Source organism: Propithecus coquereli, unplaced genomic scaffold (genome assembly GCF_000956105.1).
Source record: "Propithecus coquereli isolate 6110/MARCELLA unplaced genomic scaffold, Pcoq_1.0 Scaffold110, whole genome shotgun sequence".
In the NCBI taxonomy this organism is placed as follows: Eukaryota; Metazoa; Chordata; class Mammalia; order Primates; family Indriidae; genus Propithecus; species Propithecus coquereli.
Window position 1 is genome coordinate 2,749,581 of NW_012134970.1, and position 9,966 is coordinate 2,759,546.

Sequence of the window (9,966 nt, forward strand, 5' to 3'; positions counted from 1 at the left end):
AGCTAGGATTATAGGCGTGAGCCACCGCGCACGGCGCTGGGGATCTTTTTTAAATGCAGATTTTTATTTGGTAGATCTGTGGTGTGGCCTGAGATTTTGCATTTCTGATAAGCTCCTATTGATAAGTGATATCAATACTGATGGTCCTTTGTCCACACTTTGAGTATACAGTTTTTCACTGTTATTTTAAATTATGTTGCTTGTGATAGTATTTCCTATTTGTAATAAATGTGATTGACAGGATTTATAAATTGCTTTCTTTTAAAATTATATGTTAAAGAACTGAATTATAGTTGGTCCCGTTTCTTCATTCTCTCTTCCCTTCCTCCCTTCCTTCCTCCCTCCCTTTTTTCCTTCCTTGCCTTGTTTTATGTGTGTGTGTGTGTGTATATGTATGTGTGTTTAAAGAAAGGTTAGTGAGAGCACTAAATCTAACAGCTAGTTCTATTCTTAGATCTGAAATCATTGAGGCAATTAGCTATCTAGATTATTTAAAACTGTTGACTTAAGATGAAGACAGCCACATAAATCCAGTCTGAGAATAAAATCTAAAGTCAAGTGAAAGAAAAGTCACAATTGCAAGGGGTTTAGCAAATAGAAAAATGTAAGACATAAGGAAAACTTGGGAAAATGTAAGACAAAAACAACTCTTGGAAGACAGGGAATGAGATTCCACTGTTTGTGTATGTGCCAACTTGTGAGAAGATGTAAATCAACTGAAGCTATCCTTTCTTGTGAGTAAATTTTTCATATATCGTGTTATCTCTTGGATAGCTTTCTCTACTCCCCATCTTCCCAATGGGGAGATTTTGAGCAAGTTAACTTCATATATATACCTCAGCATGCTCATCTGTTAGAAGGGGATAGCAGTATGTTTTTCTACCCAGGATACTGGTTACTTTTTGTATTTGGAAATGCATTATTAAAGTATTGCACTCTCTCAAAAGCTAAGAGGTCACATTTTTTTTGTACAGAAACACCCTCCTAGGCTGATCCAGTACCAAAAAATACTTTTTTGGGTCCGTTCAATAGCCATGGGTTGGATTTGAATTGTAGAACACTGTCAACTAGTTTAACCCTGTTGGGGTATATGGTTCAAGAATGAAAATGATAGAACTGGTACTACTTGCACAAGGCTGAACCCAATATATTTAAAACACACACATACATACACACACACACATGTATTTTAAAGAATGCTTTATGTTGCAGAATTACATAACTTGAAAGGAATTATCCACAGCTTCCCTCATCCTGCTCTCCTCCCTCCTTACCCAGATATAAATTTGCAGCTGTTGGTAGGTGGGTGTGTCTTTTGGGGCCAGTTTAGATCCTTCAAGTAGAAGACAGCAACACAGAAATAGATGTGTAAGAGATTTACTGGGGGAAGCACTAGGGAGGGACAGAGAGGAAATGGGCAGGAGAAGGCAGAGAGAGCCTTCAGATCATGTGCAGGTCTGACACCTGTGAAGGGTTAGAGAGAGGAAAGGTGGGAAGGAGTTGCTTCTAGCTACAGTGCAATTCTGAGAAAGTTTTGGCTAGGCGGAGAGGTAGATCTTGATCAACGTTGCCCATTACAGATGTTCCATGTCAGGTGAAAAGGCTTGATTTGATCATTGGCTGAGCAGCCTGGAGGTGTGAATGACCAGCAGATCCAAAGGGGCAGTGGCTGGAGGCTATCAGTCATCTGTGCTCTTGAAGGGAGCTCTGAGTAGCACAGCTGCACAGAGATATGCAGAGATATTCTTATGCACACACTATTCTGAAACTTGCTTTTTTGTTAGATATTTTAGAACATTCTTCCATGTCAACACATGGATCTAGTTCATTCTTTTTAACAGTTGCATAGTATTCCTTTGTAGAAATGAACAATAATTGTATTTTGCGGTTCCTTTTGATGGACTTTTGGATTGTTTTAAATTTTTTCTCTCAGTATGCACAATGCTTCAACAAAAAGTCTTTAAATATATATATATGTATCTTTATACTATCTATAGGATAAAATTTCAGAAATAGAATTATAGAATTATTTCTGAGTCAAAGGACATGCAAATAAAATTTTAGTAGATGTGGCCAAATTGACCTTCATAAAGTTGTGCTCTCTGATCATTAGTGAGTGACAATGCCTATTTATGTAAACTCGTACCAGTGTGAGGTATTAAGACCATTTTAAGCTTTGCCAATTGGACACTTCATAGACACACACATACAGATACACACAATTACAGATTTAATTTGCATGTCTTGTTTTTTTTTTTTTGAAACAGAGTCTCACTCTGTTGCCTAGCTAGAGTGCAGTGGCATCATCACAGCTCACTGCAACTTCAAGCGATCCTCCTGCCTCAGTCTCCCAAGTAGCTGGGACTACAGACACATGCCAACACACTGGCTAATTTTTCTAATTTTTGTGGAGACAGGGTCTTACTCTTGCTCAGGCTGGTCCTTCAACCCCTGGCCTCAAACAAGCCTCCTGCCGTGGCCCCCTGTTAACGAATCCACAACGGGGGTTCTCTGTTGCTCACAGCACAGAAAGCCAATTACTGAGACAATGGGGATTGTCAAGGAAGAAAAGATTTGTTGTAGACGATGTGTCAACTGGGAGGTGGGAAGAATGAACTGCCTCAAATCCGCCTCCCCAATCAACAGGGTCAGGGGTTTGTCTGGAGGTGAAATGAATAATGCATGAGGGGAGTGAGCATCATTACATGTTTGGGTGGAGTGCAGGGCCACAAGCGCAGTGAGAAATCATGCTGTTACATACATCCAATGATCAAAAAATGATGGATAGGTCCCTCTCAGGGTGGGAATTTTAGTAGTATAATGAGCTAGAGGTTAATATTGGTCACTCTTTCAGCCTTGTGTGCAGGCGGGATGTGGGGAGTGGGTTGCTCAGCGGGTCCTTGGGCACAGTATGTGGTAGGGTGTCACTTATCTTGTCTTCTCTAGACAAACAGGTGTGTAAGGCTTTGCAGTTATCTTGTGGCTGCAGGGAGGCTCTGCCATTTCTGGGAAAGAAACTCAAAACGGAATGCGTCAGAAAGTTACAAAGTTCTGGTTAGCAAATCATACTGGCTTGGGAACTTGAAACATAACAGAACTACAAAAAAGAAGAAACTATAAAAAATGTTTTCTTGCTTATGGAGCCAGTTACACTCCCAAAATGCTAGGATTACAAACATGAGCCACCATGCACGGCCTGCATGTCTTTAATTCTTTGTGATCTTGCTCAGTTTTTCTTTTTTGTTTTTTTTGGAATTTGTATTTCCTTCTTTTCATGAATTACATAGTCATGTTTTTCTGAAGCGTGTTTTGCCTTTTTAAAAATTTATTTCTAAGAGCTCTTTTTATATTAGGGATAGTAGCTCTTTGCAATATATACTGAAAGTATTATTTCCAGTTATAGTGCTAACATTTTTAAATGTTTATGTAATCAGTGTGGCTATTTTTGTCTTTATTGCTTCTGTGTTTTATATCATGCCTGACACATTATACAAATACTCACCCATGCTTTATTTTAGTACTTTTGATGGTTTTATTTCTTGCATTGATATCTTTGTTCATCTGGAATTTATTTTGCTGAAGGCAGTAAACTAGTAGCAATAATGATACAATTAACATTAACTGGATTTACTATGTGTAGATTCTGTTAATCCCATTTAATCCTCATGCCAATGTTTTGAGGTAGATTTTTTTATTCTTCTCCTGGGCCGCACAGTTATGACGCACTAGAGTAGAGATTTGACCCTAAGCAGTCTAATGTCACAGAACGTGTACTTAATGCTACAGCTTCCTTTTCCCACAAATGTCCAGGCAATTATTCCAGGGCCACTTTGGGGAATAATGTATCTTTTCTCAAATGATTTAAAATATCATCACTAGCATACACTGTATTGAATTCTGACATTTTTTGGATTTAGAATATTCCTTGGATTCAGGTTTTTCATTTCTTTCTTTGGCTTTATTACCACTTAGAGACTCAGCTTTAATCCTAGCTGATGTCACAAATTACTACATCTTTAACTGAACATTGCATAAAAAAAAATCAGTTGTGCATGAGCTAATTTAGTCCCATAAATCAAGATTTACCTTACAAAACTGGTAGAAACACTTAACTGTTACCCACTGGATGGGTTCAAGGGGCGGGGGGGGGAGGGAAGTGCTCAGAACTGCTGTGGCGGTAGCTCTGGTGGCGGAGTCTTGAAGAGGAAGGAAATTAGAGGGAAACCTTTTGGATAATCAATCCTAGGCTGTAACGGTGGAGTTCCTTCAGAGGAGCTCCCAAATATAAATGGCAGTGCTCTTTAAAAATAAATAAAGATAACTGAAACTGAGAATTGCGGAGAACCTCCAAGAAGTGGCAAGCAACTCTTTGTACTGCTGCACTGAACGCTTTCATAAATGCACACACTCAGGCACGCGTTCTCCGTGAACAGCTTCTTTCTTTAAGACGGCATTTGCATGTGACATCATCGGCTGACCCAGCCAGTTTGGAAGAATTTGGCAACACACCCATGTTCTTGGGAAGCAAATGACTACTATCATGCTGCTTCTCATGGGGATTATTTGTGGAGAGGAAATTTCTCAGGAGTAAATATTTCATTGCTGACAGAACAGGAAGTGCCGGTGAGGAAGACCAGACTAATATCCATTTTTAAAGTAGTGTTTTAGTACGTACGTGGGTCTTTCTGCTTGAGGCATCCCGACTGAGATTGAGATGTTGCAAAGACACAAGATTTAAATCTGAAGTTTTACAAAATGAGTGGGCGATTTTTCTTTTCTTTCCTTCCTTCCCCCTCCCACCAGAAGGAATGTCAACATAAGATAATGAGTTAGGCAATATTTGGCAACAGTAAAAGTAGAAAAACCTGAAAAGGAATCTGTTTTCATAAAATAAGATTGAACGCAAAGAAGAGAGAAAACTGGTACAAATTTTAATTCATTCACCAAGTATTTACTGGGTAGGAACTGTGTTTTGGGCCTGGGACAGAGGCGGGGGAGTAAGACCCAGGCCTCCCCACAGTGGCTCTAGTTTAGTTGGAAATGATGGAGATCTGAAAAGTAGAGAGAAAGAAAGGACAGATTTGGGGAAAAGACTAAGTAATGTGGATGAGGCAGGAAGGTTTTTTGTTTTTTCCTTTCCAAGTGCTGCTGCGTCACACTTCCCTGACTTCCTTTTCTCACTGGAACTTGGACGTAGCAGTGCTCATCACTGGGAGAGAAAGCCTGCCAGGTGGGTGAGAGGGCTGGGCGGCCTTTTCCATGTCGCAAGCAGAGCAGCGGAGGAGACACCCGCCCAGCGTCGCCCACCCCCAACAGCAGCGAGACTGCGCTGCCCCTGTAGGAGCTCGGCAGGTTCCTCCTTGCCCGCCAGGAAAGCCTGGCCTAACCCTGGTTTTCATTTCGATCTGCACGAGGGGCCATAATGTAAGGTGTGGAGCGCCCCAGAGCTGTGTGCTGGGACCCTCGCTCTTCTCTGTATACTCCCTGTCTTGGTGATCTCCTAGTCCCATGGCTTTAACTACGGTGCGTATGCACCACCGACACCTGAATGTGTACCTGCGGCCAGGACCTCTCCCAGGGACTCCAAACTGTGTCACCAGCTAGCTGCTTGACGGCTCCCCGTGGAGGTCCAAGAAGAATCTCTGAACGTCTGGCAAACTGAACTCTTGATATTGTTCTCTTCCACACTCTCTGCTTCTCTATAAATGGCAATTCCATGCTTCAGGGGGCTCAGGCCAAACTTCTAGCAGCCACCGATGATGTCTCACTGTGTCACCATCCCACGTCCTGTCATCTTTAAAATCTTCGCCGATTTCCACCGTGCTCTCCGCTCCCACGGCTATCAGCTGGTCTCAGTCCCCCTCCTTGTCGGCTGGCCGGGCGCTAACCCTGCTGCTGTTGCCGCTGCCCTCCTGGCACGCGCCCCTTCAGCCTCCTCCTTTCGGGTCCTGTTCAGCGTAAGCCAGACCACGTCACTCCTCTGCCCAAAATGCTCCCGCGGCTCTCACCGCTCAGAGTGGGCCCCGGAGTGGGGCTTTGCTGTGTCTGGCCCCTGTGCGTGCTCTGCCACACCGCCCTTTGTCGTTCCTTGACGCTGCCAAGCGCTCTCCCCCGCGGGTCTGCAGAGTGTGCTCCGGCACCTCCAGGCTTTGCACTGTAGTGTCAGGGTCCCATGAGAACAGTCGGCACGCTCAGAACAGGGTAACGTGGGGAGGATTTATTTACAAGGTGTGGAGTGGGGACCACGTGGGGCTTGAAGGCAGCCCACTCGGAGTCGTTGGTGTCTGTGCTTCTCCACGCAGCGTCACTGGGAGGAAAACTGCTCGTGAGGCATTTTCTGGAAGAGGGCTCCACGGTGTCTCTGTGGCGTGCTTCCAGCTGCCAACTTCTGTTCTAAAAGTTTTGGTAAACCTTGTTGGTTTTACCAGGTGTTTGGACAACAGCTAGGACTCATACTCCTTCCTTCCGCCCTTGGTCCTTGGGTGGTCTGGGACCCGAAACCCTGGAGGTGCCGTGGTTCAGTCACACCACTGGAAATAACAGTCACGTTGCTCGTGTGCAGGCGGGGTCTACTGAGTCACGATCGCCACCTGCCCCGCATGTGTAAAACAGAGCACGTGGGAACTGGTGACAGAACGAGCAGGGGCTCTGAGTGGCTGCGGAAGCTAACCTCCCGGGAGTCACAGCCCGACAGTGAGAGACAGTGGGAAGGGAAGGAATTCCAGAGCAGACTATCCTGACGATTCTCAGAGACTCTCTTGTGATGCCCAAATGGTAAAAATACATCTTTTGTAAATACTCATGTTTTTCCATGGCGTGGCGTGACGGCCTTTATTCTCTAATCTCTGCTTACCCTTATATAGCAGGTGGCTTCTCGTTTTTAGTTTTAAGTTTTCCTGCCCCTGTGACTTGTTGAATTTTTGTGACATGTAAAATATTTGATTTACTAAGAAAACGCCAAATTTTTGAAAACATTTTAAATTGTCCTTTCATCGAGAAAACATTTGGCAACATGCACATCACCCTCTGAATCACCTGCTTTTAAATTTATGAGATGAGATTTCCTGTCAGTGGTGACACCTTGCATTCCTGAGATGTTGTGAATGTAGGAGGATGAGATACTAGCCCTGTAGAATAAAAGAGATATTTAAAATTACACACAGTGTCGACACTTCGCTTTGGGCATTTCCCTCTGAATTCCTCTGGGTCGTGAGCAGAAACTGTTTCTTCTGGAATTAGTTTTCCCCCTGGCTTTGATACTCAGTTGTAACAAGAACCTATTTGAAGGTTTTGATTTTTTCTTTTTTTTACTTTTATTGTATTTATAATTGATATAGAATAGTTACACATATTTCACAGATACAGTGTAATGTTTCAATGTGCATATATACATTGTATACTGATCAAATCAGAGTAGTTAGCATATCCATATAACTTTAAACATTTATCCTTTCTTTGTGGTAACATGTAAAATCCTCTCTTCCAACTATCTTTTCAAAAATTTTTCTGATTGATACATAACTATTATATATATTTATGGGGTACATGTGATGTGATATTTTGATACAATATGTAATGATCAACTCAGGGTCTTTAGGATATTTATCACCTTGAACATTTATCATTTCTTTGCATTGGGAGCATTTCAAATCTTTTCTTCTAGCTATTTTGAAATATAAAATATATTATTGTTAACTATAGCCACCTTACTGTGCTATTGAACAGTAGAACTTATTCCTTCAATCTAACTATATATTTGTACCCATTAACCAGCCTCTCTTCATCCCACCCCTACTTTTCCCAGCCTCTGATACCTATGATTCTACTCTCCCCCTCTGTGAAATCCACTGTTTTAGCTCCCACATATGAGTGAGAACATGAGATAGTTGTCTTTCTGTGCCTGGCTTATTTCACTTAACATAATGACCTCCAGTTCCATCTATGTTGCTGCAAATGGCAAGATTTCATTGTTTTCATAGCTGAATAGTATTCCATTGTGTATATACACCACATTTTCTTTATCAGTTCATCTGTTGATGGACTTTTAGGTTGATTCCATATCTTGGCTATTGTGAATAGTGCTGCAGTGAAAATGAGGATGCAGGTACTCCTTTGATACACTGATTTCCATTCCTTTGTATAAATACCCAGTAGGGGACTGCTGGCTTGTATGATAGTTCTCTTTTTATTTCTTTGAGAAACCTCCATACTGTTTTCCGTAATGGCTGTACTAATTTACATTCCTACCAACAGTGTATAAGAATTCCCTTTTCTACGCATCATTACAAGGCATTTGTTATTTTTTGACTTTTCGATAATAGCCGTTCTAACTAGGGGTAAGATGGTATCTCATTGTGGTTCTGATTTGCATTTCCCTGATGATTAGTGATGTTGAGCATATTTTTATATATTTGTTAGCCATTTGCATGTCTTGGGAAATGTATGTTTAGATTCTTTGTCCACTTTTTAATTGGATTGTTATTTTTGCTGTTGAATTGTTTGAGTTCCTTGTGTATTCTGGATATTAGTCCCTTGTGGGATGACTAGTTTGCAAATACTTCCTCCCATTTTATAGGTTGTCTCTCTACTCTGTTGATTATTTCCTTTGCTGTGCAGTAGCTTTTTAGTTTAATATAGTCCCATTTGTCTATTTTTGTTTTTGTTGTCTGTGCTTTTGAGGTCTTAGCCATAAAGTCTGTGCCAAGTCAATGTTCTGAAGTATTTCCCTCCTAAGTTTTCTTCTAGTAGTTTTATTGTTGAAGGTTTTATGTTTAAGTTTTGAATCCATTTTAAGTTAATTTTTCTACATAGTGAGAGATAGAGGTCTAGTTTCATTCATCTGCATATGGATATCCAGTTTTCCCAGGACTATTTACTGAAGAGGATGTCCTTTCTGTATGTTCTTGGAACCTTTGTCCAAAGTCACAGGGCTGCCTTTTGGCTGGAACCATCATCTTCTAGTAGTTCACCAAAATGATGAACACAAAGGGAAAGAGGAGAGGCACCCAATGTATGTTCTCTAGGCCTTCAGAAAACATGGAGTTGTTTCTTTGGCCACATACATGTGAATCTACAAGAAAGGTGATATTGTAAACATCAAGGGAATGGGTACTGTTCCAAAAGGCATGCCCCAATATGTTATCATGGCAAAACTGGAAGAGTCTATAATGGTACCCAGCATGCTGTTGGCATTGTTGTAAACAAACAAGGTAAGGGCAAGATTCTTGCCAAGAGAGGTAATGTGCATATTAGCATATTAAGCACTCTGAGAACCAAGATAGTCTCCTGAAACATATGAAGGAAAATTATCAGTAAAAGAAGAAAGCCACCTAGGTTCAACTGAAGTGCCAACCTGCTCCACCCAGAGAGGCACATGTTGTGAGAACCAATGGAAAGCAGCCCAAGCTGCTGAAACCTACTCCCTATGAATTTATGGCATAATAAGTATAAAAAATAAAAGACCTCTGGACTGTAAAAATGTTTCTCTTCATTGAGTAGAAGTGTGGTGTTACTTCCCCTAAAGAAATATTTAAAGCAAATTTTACTTGTGTCCTGAAAAAAAAAAAAAAAGAAGTCAGTTGGCTGCAAATATGTGAATTTATTTCTAGGTGCTCTATTCTGCTCCATTGTTCTATGTGTCTGTTTTGATACAAATACCATGCTGTTTTGGCTACTACAGCTTTGTAGCATACTTTGTAGTGTGATATCTCGAGTTTTATTCTTTGTGCTAAGGATTGCTTTGGCTATTTGGGATCTTTTGTGGTTCCACATAAATTTTCAGGTTGTTTTGTTTTCTCTATTTCTATGAAAAATGCTATTGGTATTTTGATAGGGATTTCACTGAATCTATTGATTGCTTTGGGAGTATGGTCATTTTAAAAATACTAATTCTCTCAATCCATGAGCATGGGGTGTCTTTCCATTTGTTTGTGTCCTCTTCAATTTCATTCATCAGTGTTTTGTAGT

At 41.1% G+C, this 9,966-nt stretch overlaps 1 pseudogene; it reads left to right on the forward strand.

The window, feature by feature from the left end:
- The first annotated feature begins 8,973 nt into the window (after nt 1–8,973).
- On the forward strand, nt 8,974–9,441 carry LOC105814819 (annotated as a pseudogene).
- The last annotated feature ends 525 nt before the right edge of the window (nt 9,442–9,966 follow it).